Here is a 17,214-nt window from a genome sequence, read left to right on the forward strand (position 1 = left end):
TTTTGTCTTGCTCCTTCATCTGCTGTGTGTTTCTTTGTCTTCTCATTTTGCTTAACTTACTGTGTTTGGGATCTCCTTTTCGCAGGCTGCAGGTTCGTTGTTCCCGTTGTTTTTGGTGTCTGTCCCCAGTGGCTAAGGTTGGTTCAGTGGGTTGTGTAGGCTTCCCGGTGGAGGGGACTAGTGCCTGTGTTGGTTGATGAGGCTGGATCTTGTCTTTCTGGTGGGCAGGTCCACATCTGGTGTTGTGGTTTGGGGTGTCTGTGGCCTTATTATGATTTTAGTCAGCCTCTGTGCTAATGGGTGGGGCTGTGTTCCTATCTTGCTAGTTGTTTTGCATAGGGTGTCCAGCACTGTAGCTTGCTCGTTGTTGAGTGGAGCTGGGTCTTGGCGTTGAGATGGAGATCTCTGGGAGTTTTTCGCCGCTTAGTATTATGTGGAGCTGCGAGGTCTTTTGTGGACCAGTGTCCTGAACGTGGCTCTCCCACCTCAGTGGCACTGCCCTGATGCCTGGCTGTAGTACAAAGAGCCTGTCCTCCACATGGCTCAGAATAAAAGGGAGGAAAAAAAGAAAGAAAGACGAAGATAAAATAAAATAAAGTAAAATAAAATAGTTATTAAAATAAAAATAATTATAAAGAAAAAAAATTTTTAATAAAAAAAATAAAAAACAGGCCGACAGAACCCTAGGACAAATGGTAAAGGCAAAGCTATACAGACAAAATCACACACAGAAGCATACACATACACACTCACAAAAAGAGAAAAAGGGAAAAAAAAATATATCGTTGCTCCCAAGTCCACCTCCTCAATTTGGGATGATTCGTTGTCTATTCAGGTATTCCACAGATGCAGGGTACATCAAGTTGATTGTGGAGATTTAATCCGTTGCTTCTGAGGCTGCTGGGAGAGATTTCCCTTTCTCTTCTTTGTTCCCACAGCTCCCGGGGCTCAGCTTTAGATTTGGCCCCGCCTCTGCGTGTAGGTCGCCTGAGGGCATCTGTTCTTCGCTCAGACAGGACGGGGTTAAAACAGCAGCTGCTTCAGGAGCTCTGGCTCACTCAGCCCGCGAGGAGGGAGGGGTACGGAGGCGGGGCGAGCCTGCGCCGGCCGGCGTGACGTGGCACCAGCCTGAGGCGCGCCGTGCGTTCTCCGGCGGAAGTGGTCCCTGGATCACATGACCCTGGAAGTGGCACGCTGCACAGGCTTCCGGGCGGGGAGTTGTGGATGGTGACCTGTGCTTGCACGCAGGCTTCTTGGTGGCGGCAGCAGCAGGCTTAGCGTCTCATGGCCGTTTCTGGGGTCCGCGCTGATAGCCGCGGCTCGCGCCCGTCTCTGGAACTCCTTTAAGCAGCGTTCTTAATCCCCTCTCCTCGCGCACCAGGAAACAAAGAGGTAAGAAAAAGTCTCTTGCCTCTTCGGCAGCTCTAGACGTTTTCCCGGACTCCCTCCCGGCTAGCCGTGGCGCACTAACCCCCTGCAGGCTGTGTTCACGCCGCCAACCCCAGTCCTCTCCCGGCTCCCGGCATCCGACCTCCGAAGCCCGAGCCTCAGCTCCCAGCCCCTGCCCGCCCCGGCGGGTGAGCAGACAAGCCTCTCGGGCTGGTGAGTGCTGGTGGGCACCAATTCTCTGTGCGGGTATCTCCCCGCTTTGCCCTCCGCACCCCTCTTGCTGTGCTTTCCTCCGTGGCTCTGAAGCTTTCCCCCTTCGCCATCCGCAGTCTCCGCTCGCGAAGGGGCTTCCTAGTGTGTGGAAACATTTCCTCCTTCACGACTCCCTCCCCCTAGTGTGGGTCCCGTCCCTATTCTTTGTGTCTGTTTTTTCTTTTGCCCTACCCAGGTACGTGGGGGAGTTTCTTGCCTTTTGGGAGGTCTGAGGTCTTCTGCCAGCGTTCAGTAGGTGTTCTGTAGGAGTTGTTCCACATGTAGATGTATTTCTGATGTATTTGTGGGGAGGAAGGTGATCTCCGCGTCTTACTCCTCCGCCATTTTGAAGCTCCTTTCCCCCTGTTTCTATTATTTTATTCCTTGTTTTGTTTTTTAGATTTCACATATAAGTGAAAAAATGTAGCGTTTGTCTTTCCCTGTTTAACTTATTTCACTAGGTGTAATATCCTCCAGGCCCATTCATGTTCTTGCAAATGGAGAGATTTCATTTTTTTTTTTTACGGTTGAGTAATATCTATTTACCACATCGTCTTAATCCATTAATCTGTCACTGAACACTTAGATTGCTTCCATATCTTGGCTGTTGTCAATAATGCCGCGATGAACACTGGGGTGCATATATCATTTCAAATTAATGTTTTCATTTTTTTGGATAAATACCCGAGTGAAATTGCAGGATCATATGGTAGCTCTTTTTTAGGTTTTTGAGGAACCTCCATACTGCTTCCCATAGTGGCACCAATTTATATTCCCCCCAGCAGTGTTCTAGAGTTCCCTTTTCTCCACACCCTCCCCAGCACTTGTAATTTCCTGCCTTTGATGACAGCCATTCTGACAGATGTGAGGTGATATCTCATTATGGTTTTGAGCTGCATTTCCTTGATGATTAGTGATGTTGAGCATCGTGTCATGTGCCTGTTGGCCATCAGTATATCTTCTTTGGAAAAATGTCTATTCAAGTCCACTGCCCATTTTTTATCACAGTGTTTGTTTTTTCGATGTTGAGTTGTACGAGTTCTTTATTGGCTATTAACCTCTTAACAGACATATCATTTGCAAATGAGGTAACTATCAACAAAACACAAAGGCTGCCTATACTGAATGGGAGAAGATATTTACCTTTGAAGAGGTTATACTGTTCCTCTGTTTGAATGCTTCCTGCCGATTTCATCTTCCCCACCACTTAATTTCTTTTTTCTTCATATTTTAATTCGGTTATTACTTGCTTAGGGAAATTTCCCTGGCATATACAAGCAAGTAAATGCCCAATTTAGAAGTTTAATAGTATCACCAGCTTTTTGACATAGCTTTTATCACAGGTTTAATTTTACAGCCTTGTATGCTGCTTAGATTGATTTCTCATTGAATACAAGGTGAGCTCTCTAAAGATACAAAATACAATGGAGTTGCATGAAACTCCTCTAATACTAGTAGATTAGCCTATTAATGCCATCCTTGGTCTCATCCTGAAATATATGCAAGTAGCAGCCTAAATTTTGAGAGTGTGGCTGGTAAGAAGTAAAGAGATTCTTTTGGCCATTGCTACATGACCAAAAGTCAAATCTGCCTTGTGGTTTGTCCAACAGAGATTTTAGCTATATTGTTTAACCACTGCAATATACTACTTTAAACAACCCAAACAAACAAAACTCCTTTTCCATTTTCTTTCTTGTTGATTAACCAATCATTCTAATAATTGGATCTTTTCCAATCAACTTTAATGTTATCATGACTAGATTGAAATTTTATTGTGAGATTACATGAATGCCAGCTGCTTATCTGCTTGCCTTGACTGCTACCAAATGCATAGCTCTTAGCTCTTTGTTGATTATTTGCTCCATTTCTACTTGGATAGATTATCTGAATTTTGTATGCTGATTGAAAATTTAGGTTAGAATCACAACCACCACCACTGTATTATTTATTTGTTCACGTACTATCTGCTGCTTTCTCACATGGAATTTCCTGGTTTTGAACTTATTCTCAAAATTACTTTGTTCTGATTATTCACCATTCAAATATCTAACTCTGGCCTCTTTCTCATGTATTCAAAACTGTATTTTGACTCTGCATAATTCCACCGGTCAGTCAGTACACTCAACTCCCATACTGTGTGGTGATGGAAGGAATTTTCTGCTATTGAGGTATAGGGAAGGCATTATGAATTATACATGCTTTAACCTAAAGTTTTTGCAACTAGAACAACCTGTTTTGTAGCCTATTAAACATTCATTGTGTATCTGTTTTAACCATTAAAGAAAAGAGTGCATTTAAAAATCAAAATGGAGTAACTTGTTCAGGCATTCAGAATGGAGCTGGGTGGCCATTGTGGATATGGTTTCAGACATGTTCCTGCATCACTGAGAACATGAATTTTCTGAACTATATCAAACTCAAGGACACGGCAAGGCATTCTTAAAACAATATTGCTAGCAGCTGCTAGCGGCAAGGCATTCTTAAAACAATATTGCTAGCAGCTGCTAGCTGCAAGCTTATGCTCTCAAGTTCACCCCTTGTAACTATGCAACCATTTCGGACCCCAACCAATCCTTGTTTAATAAGCACCCTTACTTTTTGCCAGCTCCAATCCTAATTCTTGAAAAATAGTCTACGTAATTTTGCAGGTTTTGCCTTTTATAAGCCTCCCTCATTTTGTAGTCCAGAGTTTCTTGAATCTGTGTCTTCCTGGCTTATTGTCCTCAGTTTGGTTCAAATAAAACTCTTTCCTATTCCTATTATAGTTTGTTTATTGATTATTTCCATCAACAATGGCTTGTCCTGTGGCTATGCAAGAATTAATGGTGCCAAGTATGAGGCTCTAGCAATCATTATTCATGCTTAGCAATTATACCATGACATTTGTGTAGTGTTTAAAAGTTTGCAAATCTCTTCACTTAAAATATTTTATTTGATCCTCTCAATTACTCTTAACGAGTGGTAGGATTATAATTATCATACTACCTGGATAGGAAAATTAAATTCAGAAAAGGTAGTCAACCAAAGTTTTATCATTATTAACTAACAAAACTGGAAGCCATTTTTTAAAAAATAAATTTATTTATTTTTGGCTGCATTCGGTCTTAGTTACTGTGTGCGGGCTTTCTCTAGTTGCTGCGAGTGGGGGCTGCTCTTCATTGTGGTACGCGGTCTCCTCATTGAGGTGGCTTCTCTTGTTGCAGAGCACAGGCTGTAGGCGTGCAGGCTTCAGTAGTTGTGGCACGTGGGCTCAGTAGTTGTGGCTCATGGGCTTAGTTGCTCCGCGGCATGTGGGGTTTTTCCAGACCAGGGCTTGAACCTGTGTCCCCTGCATTGGCAGGCAGATTCTTAACCACTGTGCCAACAGGGAAGTCCCTGGAAGCCAAATTTTGATGTTCTCATTTGAAGTTCAATGCTTCTTCAGTAATAATTTCACTTTCTGCTAATTCTTTTCAATTTATATATAAAAATATCATTCCATTTTGGGGACATTTATAAAAGATCCCAAATCTACATTTTTTCTACTTGGAAATCATTTTGAGAATATCTGACCAGCATGCAGTGAGCCATTAAAGAAAATGAAAGAAAAATGAATGTGTACCAAAAGAGGCCAGTCTTTCGCGGCATAAAGCCACAAAGGATAACTGACTTGCCTGAGCATCGTTAAATGTAGTCTTAAAATCTTGCACATCAAAGTAATGTAGTCTCCTAGGAATTACATGGAGACTCAGGTTGCACTGGACTATATAGCTATGTATCAGGTGAAACTATTAAGATAATAGTCTCTAGGTTTCCATACAGTTTCTCACAACAAGCTTTATTTCCAGAGGCATTAAAGTGTGATTTTATAAGGTAAAGACACTTAGCCTCAGAAAAATAAGTTTATACATAAAATCAAGAGGTTCTCAAGTGCAACAGAAGATAAGGCTAGCCCTCCAGGAAAACTAATGTATAATATAGCACCACAGATAATATTATTATAATTGCTATTGCAGGTAACTATGGAATGAGAGTTTGGAGCTTTTTATTTTTTTGGTGGTTGTTTGTGCTTAAGGATGAATAAAGTAGACATACAAGTTACTCTTAGTTGATTCTGTTGCTTCTGAGAATTAAGAGTAATTTTTACTATATATAATTTTATATTTCATATAACTGTGCCATGTACATTATTAGACCTATGTATTTGAGGTAACATTTTGAGTTGTGTCATCCTTCACTGCTTATTTGTTAATATACTTCACCAAGATTTCACTAGGAGAAGGTCTGGAAACAAGAGAATGTAACACCCAGTGCCTGTTCTCAAAAAATAAACAAAGCAGTTTTAGAAAGATATGAAGTAGCTAAAGAAATGTTTCCAAATGTGGTTCCATTCCCAAATGACTGGTATAGGCATTAAGAATGCTACAAGAATTCAGAAAAGGGAGCAAATACTAAAGAGTAAACTAGTCTAGTAGTGAAGATTTCACTTTGTTGAGTTTGAGGGAAATACAGGCCTCAGAAGAATGTAACAGAAGCATACCCTGTATGGCAGGGCTATGTTTCAGCAAAACTATAATGAAATACAGAAAATCTAAGAGATATTTAGAGATATGCATGATCCAGAAGAAAAATGGAAAAAAAGGCTTTTGGGGCACATTTATAAGAAAGAATGATCTGAATGTTATTCCAACAGCTTGCATGGGAACATGCATTCTTGAAAGTAGCCTGAGAGTCAAACAACAAAATTAATAAGGCGTCTATACTACGGTGCTCATTTGGCTAAGGCAAGGAGTATCATGCCTGTATCACACCTCTATCACATGAACTTTGGGAGGCAAATACATATATTATGTTTGAATAAAGTGGGTTAATGTAAGAAGAAAGGAAGTGGTTGAGCATGTGGCTAACTGGAGAGTATATTAAAATGTCTTCTAAATCAAACTTTAAACTGTGCTAACCAACAAAATATATCTGTGGCCCACAAGGAGCTGAGCCTACAACCCTTTCTGCACTATACCTGTCTTGAAGGTACAGGAGGTGCTTTATGTATCTCAGTATCCTCCACCTTGGTATAATATTTGAAATATATCAGTGTGGCTTGAGTGAGTAAATGAATGAATGAACTCACTTAAAAATCAGCCCCTCTTCTGAGCATGCCAGTGAAGCAATTCACTGCTTATGAGAGACTCTTGGTTTCTACTCATATACACAAGTCATCCCTAGGTAATATAATAGCTAGTTTTTTTACCTTGTTTAATTTACTTTTAATAACCCATGATATAGTCAGAATTGGGATTGTTCTTTCCACTTTATAGAAGGAAGAAAATGAAACTCAGAGGAGTTTTGTGAGATGGCCAAGGTTATTTAGCTAAGATGAAAATCTTAAGTAGCAAAGATGAAATTCAAAATTCTGTGTATTTATATGTGTTTGCCAATTTCTTCTGGCAATAAACCAATTACGAATTTTACTGAGACCTAACCTACATGCTTAGTGCCTTATCATATAAAAACATAATGTATATACAGCACCAGAATTTTCAGGAATTACTAGATGTTTTACTGGAATATTTTCCACTAGCTTCTGAGACAGCGGTCTATGAAGAAAATAGAATGGCTTTTGGTTTGAGGCTGCATTGCAGTGTTGTATGTCACAGGATTTTTGAGATCTGTGAACATTTTTCTTCAACAAGGTCTATTTTACAGATGGCACAGTTAATAGAGTAACCTGCTTGCTTAGAGTGACTTGATTAAGGCCTCTGATTCTCATCCAGTCAGTACCCCATTGCCTACCGCCTTAGAGACACACTGATCTAAGAGGGTAGTCCGGAAGTCTCAAGAATGCTGAAATCTGCTAAGATTGGAGGTGAGATCATTTTAGGGTAAAGCAACCTCCTTTGTGTCCCATTTATTTCAAGGAGCATTTTAGAGACTTATGCACTATCCATTTGCAGAAATGCATCGCCCTTCTCCTTCAAATTTACGATCTATGTCCTCAAAGAATTCACATCAATATGATGACCAAGTGACTCATCTCCCTATGTCTTACTCACTTATAACTGTCACTTTGAGAAACACTTACCTCATTCCACCTTCCTAATATATCCTGGATCCCCTGTGGTACAAATACTGCTAAAAATTCTTTAAAATACCTTTAAATAGGACAGTAGAAATGGAAAAGCCAGTCTATTAGACTTTCCAAATACCAGGTTGCTTTAATCTACCTAAAAAAATAACAATTTATAACAAGTGAGCAAAGTGAACACAGCTCTAGAAGCTAGAGGAATTTTTAAAAAAATCACTTGTGTGTTTTCTATTATGATTTTTGTGAAAAAGTTCTCTTAAAAGTTACCCCATTTTCAAAATTCATCAACTACAGCTGAAGTTTTAAGGTAGTCTTGGTTTAATTGTCTCAGAAGTTGGGGAGGGAGGAGGAGTCAGAGCAGAGCCAAACTCAATGGAGAATGGCAAAAACATTGGCTTTGCTGTATGTACTTGATCAATGGACAGCAAAGAAATGATAAAAATGACAACAGCATTCATGAAAATATTAATGGAAATATTTCAATGAAGATAGATTGCACATTTTATTATAAGTAAAATCATTTAAAAACACTACCTGATTTTTTTTAATTCCTATTTTTCTCTTTTTTTTCTTGTTCTTTTTTAAAAAAATTTTTCACGTGGAGGGAGATGCAAGAGGGAGGAGGTATGGGGATATATGTATATGTATAGCTGATTCACTTTGTTATACAGCAGAAACTAACACACCATTGTAAAGCAATTATATTCCAATAAAGATGTTAAAAAAATAAAATATGTAAAATTTAAAAAAATGAAAACACTATTTGAGAAATTTATAAAGGTCTTGGATAAATGACATTTATTTTGTTAAGTGTGTTTGGAACAATTTGTTTTAATTCAGCATAAGAGAATCCATATAACAATTATTCTAAAAACATTCTTTAATTGATAATTTTTCTTATGGATCATGAATATCATATGTAAGTACTGCCAAGAAAATCATTACCTTTTTACATTAAGAGCAGTTTTTTTAAAAAACTGAATAGGAAAGTAAGAACAAACACAGTAAACAACTTTATCACCTAGCAGGTGTTATCTAACTTCTCAGGGCCAAAACATCTACATTTTTCTCCTACATATTCATTTTAGTACTCATAGTGCAATAGGATGTCCAGTATCTATACTGCACCATCATGGTTTTAATCTCCTTTTCTTTGGGACCACTTTTCAGCTTGTAACATCAGAGAGTCTGTTTTTAAAGATCAGTATAAGACAACCAAGATATTGAGAACTGGAGACGAATTAAGCAGCATCACTTGAAATGTGCCATCAGAAACCTTAAACTGTCTTCCTTTCTGTAGACAGGAAAATGTTTTGAAGCCAATCAAGGAGCTGTGGCATTATGTACATTGATTGTAGCTGGGGAAGATGCCAGATTGAACATCTGCCTCTGACAGAAATTGAAAAGGGCAGTTGGTAAATGAAACGATATCAATAAATCTCAATGATAAGATGATGATAGGGGATGTCTGTGAGGAACTCCAGGAAAGGTGGAAATGGACTCATAAGTAGAAATTTAAGGTGTTAAATTATAAAATTAGATATCTACATTATTTATTGAATCTCAGTGCCTTTAGGAAGACGATAATACCAGTGCTGGAATTTTTAGCAGTGGGGAGAAAACACTGGAGTAATAAGATTAAATAGTAGGATTAAAGGAAAGCTGGCAACCAGTGGAAAGATTGGATTTGTTGTTAGTAACCTTGGGCTAGCGTTCTGATTCAGTCAGTTACTGAGAGCCTTGTGGTCTTGGTGACCCACGCTATTTCTCTTCTCTGCCATTCTAACCCCTCACCATAACTTATCTCCAGTGTTTAAGGCTTGAGAGTCACATTTTGATCAACAGACAGCAAGTACTAATAGCTAGAACAAGCAGGCATTAAATGTCTCAAAATACAAAGAAATTCATATTCTTAAATAATAAAATTAAGAAACTTTTATTGAATGTTTACTGGAAAACAGGTCCCTTTCTATAAGCATATTAAAAAAAAAAAAGCAAAACTCCATTCTCAAGTGGCACAAAGTCCAGGAGGGGAAAGAGACAATCAAAGAGGCAATGGCCAAACATTGAACAACTATTAGAAAAATGTGCTCCATGTTCAAGTGCACAGAGATGGAAGCCAGTTAAAGAGATAACTCAGCAGAAGATGTTACCTGAGTTGAATCTTAGAGGACAGGTAGGCACTGGTCAGATGGAGAAGATGGAAAGGTTATTCCAGAAAAAGGGAACAATATTTACAAAGAAACAAAGAAAAAATGGTGTTCCATCTTAGATATAGCAAACAGTTCAGTAGGGCTGGAACGGAGCATTTGATATTATGCTTAAAAAATAAGTATAGAGGTCAATCATGATAGATTCGGTATATTTTTATTGTGGATCGTGATTTTTTTTCTATAAAGCAGGTAACATATGTTAACTGAAGAGGCTTTGTGAATTGCAGCTGCTCTTCATTTCACCTCAGTCCAGAGGTGCACTGATAAATGTTTAACAACTGGTCTCCAAGGTTGGCTAAAGAACCTGACCGTTCAAGCTACCAACAAGGTGCCATTGAACCTGAAATTTGGAAGAGACGTGCATACTCTTTCTCTTGAGCCAGAACTAGCCAGCTCCAGCATACCACTGCCTCAGTCTTACCTTCGTATACCAGAAAGGAGTCCTGACCTGACAGTCATTTGATTATTTAGGAGTGATGAGGATTGTGGTAGACTGGAGAATATTTTATTATCTAAAGTGGCTACTACAAAGCACAAACTGTAATCACCCAGTGTTGCCACAACTTCCAATTTTTCAAGAAATGTAGACTTACACATTTTGTTTGTGAAGTATCCCAAATCCAAATCGTAACTGTTGATAAACCATAGTTTTAAAATACTATGAAGGCTAATAGTGAATAGACCTAAGAAAACATGTCTGTCAGATATACCCAGTCTGAAGGCCTTGAGTTGGTATAAGCAATGCAAGCTTCTCCAGCTTTTAAGCTAAGTGAGTGACACAGTTCCATTGGGTGAAATTAGCTCCCAGAAGCATCCAGAGTGGCCATCTTTGTTTCATGTGGCTTTTCCCCATACCTGACCTGCTTCCAGACAAGCAGGTTTTTTGGCTCCATGTTTTCCATATGCCTTTCTTTTCACCTCTTCCTTTAAAGAGCTGACTCAGCTTTACGTTTTCGGCACTGAGTGTAGCAGAGAGGGGTGCAAAGGCTTGACTGAATAAGGCAAATAGAGAATATTGCTTGCTCTACGTTCCTCGTAGGCAAGCCCTGTAGTCCACAGCTAGTCATAAACCAGATCATGAAGCTGAATTAAATAATCAAGAATTAACTGTACCTGAGCTAGAAAATAAATTCTGTGCTACAGTGGTTTAGAATCCTTTCTTCAGGTCTGTCTCTGAGACCTTTCCTTATTAGTGATAAGCAGTGATAAGCTAGGCAACGATTCCAAGCCTAGACCCCTACTGCTTCCTACATCCGAGCTAGAGAAACAAATTACATTCCAATTTAAAAGCCAAGATTTTATCTTCTTCACCACGGTAGTTAAGCATGTTAGCTAAAACGAATGTAAGTTTTGTTTTATTTAATCTTTCTGTCTTGGGAATAGCATTCATTCATTCAAGTATGCATGCATTGATGCAACAAATATGCGTTTATTAAGTACCTATTCTAAATCAGGCTCTAGAACATAAAGATATTTAAAAATATACCCCTACCTGAAGAACGCTCACAATATAGTGGGGGAAATGCTGAGAAAACACACATATACACACATACATTCACACAGTATAACAAGTGAATGGAAGAGATAAAAGCAGGTGCATTTATATTATGTCTGCTCTCAATTTCTATGCTTATTTTAGGGTCTTTTCTAACTGCTCCGATGATAATAAATAAGATAAAGGTATGCAAATATTCTTTATCTAAAAATAATCCATATTCTCTGCCAACCTCTTCACTATCCTGATCTCTGTGATATTTCAAAGTCTGTGTCCTTTCTTTTAAGAAGCTAAAAATTGGTGTGGGACTTAGAACTCTAAGAAAACCCCTTCTTCCTTTCCCTGCCCTGACTGAGTTAAGGTAGGGCTTTTTTAATGCCAGTGATGTCAGGTTCAAGGGGACATTATTTCCTGAGTCCAAACCTAGGGCACGCACATCAACAACAGAAAATTTTAATTTGTCACTGACTCAGAAAATCCAGGATTATGTGACTGTTCTATGTCTCAAAGCTGAGATTATATGTATCAAATAACTCAAAAGATAGAGCAATATTTCTTTATTCAAAGACTGAATTCTCTCAAAGGATCTGAATCATCCTTGGAATCTTTGGCAACAGGCTCTGTTTCATGTAACTGGAGATGGTGACACCTTGGTTGTTTACTGTTCCCTGGCTAGATCTCAGGAACCTGGACTGTTCCTTCTTGGGTTGCTTTCTTTTTTTCTTTTTTCTTTTTTTTCTGTAGTACGCGGGCCTCTCACTGTTGTGGCCTCTCTCTCCGCGGAGCGCAGACTCAGCGGCCATGGCTCACGGTCCCAGCCGCGCCGCGGCATGTGGGATCGTCCCGGACCGGGTCACGAACCTGTGTCCCCTGCATCGGCAGGCGGACTCCCAACCACTGCGCCACCAGGGAAGCCCCTAAGTTGCTTTCTTTAATCACCTTTCCTTTCCATTAACTTCAAGAAAGCTGTTTTCTTTATACTATTCTCTTATTCATAGAGAGAAGCAGACAAGACTCAACACATAGCTCAGCCCTGACATTTCCAATCCAGGAATAGAAAACCAGAATGCCAACTGGGAGTCTATCCCAGTCATTTTATTTCACATGACCTGGAATATTGATTTTTAAAAAGAGAAATCGCAGGAAGTTTTATATGTATCCTGGATAATACATATAACATAATTTCTTCATTCAACCCTGACACTTACTGTACCACTTGTTGCCCTTCACATCTAATTGAAGCATTAAAAAATACAGAAGAATTTTGAAGTTCCAGAACCAAGCACCATAGATCACCACATTTATCCTGGTCTCTCCCACGTTGTTTTTACACATATGAGCTAGAGCTAGCTAGTTACAAGATATTGAATCAAAAATTTACCTTTGTATTTTTATTTTATTTCAGCCTCTCCTGCGGTCATCACTTTTCTTGATCTGCCCCTTAACTTCAGTGATGAATGTCTTTACTCACTTATCTTGAGTCTGTTATTTCTTTTTTTTTCTTTTTAGGACAGAATTCTTCTAAGACCTTTTTAATATTCTTAAAAAAAATTTAATCCCATAATCATTGACAATATTCATCTTCTTTTAAGTTTTATTTTTATTTGTTTGTTTGTTTATTTATTTATTTTTGGCTGCGTTGGGTCTTCATTGCTGCCCTCGTGCTTTCTCCAGTTGTGGCCAGCGGAGGCTACTCTTCGTTGTGGTGCATGGGCTTCTCATTGCGGTGGCTTCTCTTGTTGCAGAGCATGGCCTCTAGGCGCGTGGTCTTCAGTAGGTGTGGCGTGCAGGCTTCAGTAGCTGTGGCTCGCAGGCTCTAGAGTGTAGGCTCAGTACTTGTGGTGCATGGGCTTAGTTGCTCTGCAGCCTGTGGGATCTTCCTGGACCAGGGCTCAAATCCGTGTTGCATTGGCAGGCGGATTCTTAACCACTGCATCACCAGGGAAGTCCCAGTATTCATCTCTTGCCTATTTATCATATTCAAGGAGCTGGTAGCTTTGACAACTCATTTTTCATGAAATCTTGAGCGTACGTATTAGAGCTGGGGCTAGGGACATTTTTGAACAGGTAAGAGAACTAACCTGGTTTAACATAAGACCTCCGTTGGCTCTAGTGGCAAGGAATTTATGATACCAGACAGAATGTGTCAGTTCTTAAGACCACATGAATGAACGTAAAGAGGTTCCTGCCTTTCCTCTGCCCTCTGCAGCACAAACCTTTTTGATGGGTTGAACAGCTTTGCTTCTTCATTGCTCTGTTGCTTCAGCAATTAAATTTTGTAATAAGAATTCCCAAGATGACTATGCCATAAATGAGAACAAAAATTAAGGTTATAAAGATAGTTAGACCAGAATCTGAATTACTGTTTTCATAGAACCTATAAAACTTTACTGTGCAGTGCTACAGTGAAACATCAAAAGGAACATTTAACCCATACGTTAAGCTTTCCAGTTCCTTCTGGGCTACATGTTGTTCAGTGAAATGAAGTACAATGCACAAGTGCTAGATCTGTGAATGTAGTGGTAAACAAAGTCACTGATCTCATGGAGGTTAAACATTAGGTAATATTTGTGACGTGATGCAAACTATATCAATTAGCATTATGATTCATAATTCACCACTGCATCTAAATCTCTTATCTACTTAACCTGATTGAGATATGTTTCCACAAATATTTGTCAGCTGAGTCTTTTGTGTGATGCTCAGGAATAGTTTTCTCAGTTATTTTGAAAGGTGTTCTGCTTAATTATTTTAGCTAATATACTTGTTTGTTTTTTTAATTGATTTGCAGCCAACAATATTAATTAACCAGGCTGCCGTGAAATAAGCATTTTTAGTAGAGAAATTGTTCATTTGATTACTACTATTATTCAGTCCCTATAATTTTGCCTTTGCTATTAGCTGCTTGAAGTTATCTTCCACAGATTATTACCTCAATAATTGCTTCCTATTATTGAAGATCATCATTGTTTTAAATTTTAATTATTGTTATTATGAACCACTTTGGAATGTATGTTGAAGAGAGAGCCTTAGTAAACACATTTTTTAAATGGTTCAATATCCTAAAATTTCATATTGGAGAAACTCTGTTAATGTCCTTCAGGGAGAGATTTACATATGTATTTTTATGAGATGTATACATCTTTTAGATATTAACTTCATATGCCTAAGCACTTAACGCATTTCTACAGAGCATTGGTGGTGGTCATCACAATGCACGTCTGTGACTTAATGTGACCAAAATGGAGGTTAATAACACCTGCGCATTTTACTTTTTGAAGTATGTTAGTAAATCATGCAACTGTTTTTATTGGCAGTGATATGTATCTATCAACGTAGGTAATCTCCAGCATTTTTATATTGTTCTGTAGCAAGATTCAGAGGTATTTGTAAATAGATTTATTCTACATTTGTATATATATGTATGTTTTTGTAAATATATGTATACACACATAAATAGACATAGATTATATACACAAATAATACTTGTGAATATTTTAACAACTTATGCGATACTTGCTCCAAACCATTTGTTTAAAAGAACAGGTGGAGACCATGGCGTTATTTATCTAAAAATTTACTGTCATTGAGCAAGAAATAATATTCTTTGAGGCTTCATAGCACAAAAGTGTTCCTGACATTTTTGTAGTAACTAAGGCTTTAACTAATGTGTGTATTTTATTAACAAAATAAAAGTCCTCTCATCATCATCATGCTAATTCCAAGGATGTAGATCTAATTATATATATATATGCAACATCTGTTGAAGAAAGTTGATCTACTTGAAATAAATATATTTTCTCGTTCAGGCATTCATAAGATGGCTTTTGGAGTTGCCAGCAGCAATTCAGGGCATTGTTTATTCATGGTACTTACTCTAACTCTAAGAAATCTAAATCAATAGAAATTTTATCTCTACAATTGTCAGTTTTAGTAGTAGCTTGGCTTTTTTTTTTTTTTTTTCCCTAGAAGATGGCTGTCTTGTATTGAGCTGAAAGTTACTTTGATTTATCCTTTTGTACTCCCTTGGGTATTCTATATGAAATGTTCTAAACGAAAATGCTTGGCATTTCTGCTTGAAATATGTGTTAGCATCTTCCTCCACTTCTGCCATTTTCCTCCCTCTCTCCCTCCTCCTTTCTTTTCTTACTTTCTTTTTCCTCTCTCCCTTCCCCCTTCTTTCCTTTCCTCCACCCCCTTCCTTCCTTCTTTTTATCTTTGAAATACTTAGTACATTAACAACTTACCTGAACTGAAACTGTTGTTTGTATTTATTTTTGCCAGTTAATTATATAGAATATTTAGTGAAATAAAACTGTGCTTCATAGTCATAGAATCACAGGTTATCCTTCTGGCTTTGCCTTTGTATTTATGTGATATTGGACAAGTTACACAGGTTTTATTTCATCATGTGTAAAACAGGAATATTAATTCCCATTTCTTTGGGTTGTGGTAGAGATAAGTATTTCTCAAATGATTAGTTCCCTGAAGATGCATTGTAGGTACTCAGTAAATGTTAATTCCCTTTTCATCTTGCATGAGATAGATGATACCACAGTAAGAAAGGTACGTTCTCTGCTTGTGCCTGACCAACGAAGATGAGCTGAGCACAAAAGTAATATAAACACAGACCATGTGTATAAGAGTTTCTTACAATGTATCATGAGGTTCAAAAAAGAGGCTATTATTTTTGTCAAGGAGAATTAAGAAAGGCTCCATGGAGGAAGTCACTTTTGAAACAGACCTCAGATAATAGATAGGTTTGGGCTAAGAGGAGACATTTAAAGGTTGTTGAGCTAGTGAAATTTTCATTCTAGGTAGTGAGAATATCAAGAAGTGCTGAGAAAGTATAACCAATAAAAACAATACAGAAGGCATGAACTCTCTGTAACATGTTGGGAAATGGCGAGGGATAACTCTAGAAAATTAGTTTGAGGCCATGTTGTGAAAAGACTTGAGTTTTGGTTTTCAAAATTTGCAAATTAATTCCTGTCTTAATTTTTCTTTTTACTTTTCCTCCACTTAAAATAGCCTGACCAAGTCCATGAAGTCAGATTTTGCTTGGTTGTTTCTGATATTCAAACTTGCATATTTTAAACTAAACACTCTCTTTCCAGTTTCCACTTAATAAACTTTTGTGGTGAATGTGTAAAATAGCAGATGTTTTATTATCTTTTAAATAAATTATAAAACAAGAAATGAAAGTCTTATTTTTAATTTACCATTTTTGGAATTTTAAATTTTTTTGGTGTAGATCTGATCTTCTATCTGGGATTATTTTCCTTCAGCCAGAAGACTTCCTTTTAGCACACCTTGTAGTGCAAGGCTGTTGGCGATTAATTCCCTCATCTTTTGTTTTTTCTGAAAATGTCTCTGTATCAACTTTATTTCTTTAAAGTATTTTTGCTGGATATTAAATTTTAATTTAATGTTGTTTTCATTCAGCATTATAAATCTATTCCATTTTCTTCTGGTTTGCATTATATCTAAAAAGAAGTCGATAGAAATCTAATCCTCTGAATGTAAACTTATTATTTCTTCAAATATTTTCACCATCGAATCTCCTTTCTCTCCTTCTGTGATTCGAACCACAGAATTTTAGACTGCTTGATATTGTTCTACATGCCACTTAGGCTTTTTTTTACTTTTTCAACCTTTTTTTTCTTTATGTTTACCTTTGGAGAGTCTTTTATTGTTTTCTACAGCGTCTAATCTGATATTAAACCCATCCAGTAAATTTTTTTTCAGGTATTTTTCCATCTCTAAAAGTTCCATTTGGTTTTATAAATATATTTTGTTTCTCA

At 37.9% G+C, this 17,214-nt stretch overlaps 1 long non-coding RNA gene across 1 annotated transcript in view; it reads left to right on the forward strand.

The window, feature by feature from the left end:
- The first annotated feature begins 975 nt into the window (after positions 1 to 975).
- The window catches only part of LOC307194017, a 278,895-nt gene continuing 262,656 nt past the window's right edge, over positions 976 to 17,214 (forward strand). Inside the window, exon 1 of the long non-coding RNA XR_013830484.1 lies at positions 976 to 1,392. This is a non-coding gene — a long non-coding RNA (uncharacterized lncRNA). The remainder of the gene's footprint in view (positions 1,393 to 17,214) is intronic.

The sequence above is a fragment of the Stenella coeruleoalba genome (assembly GCF_951394435.1).
Source record: "Stenella coeruleoalba genome assembly, chromosome: 11".
In the NCBI taxonomy this organism is placed as follows: domain Eukaryota; kingdom Metazoa; phylum Chordata; class Mammalia; order Artiodactyla; family Delphinidae; genus Stenella; species Stenella coeruleoalba.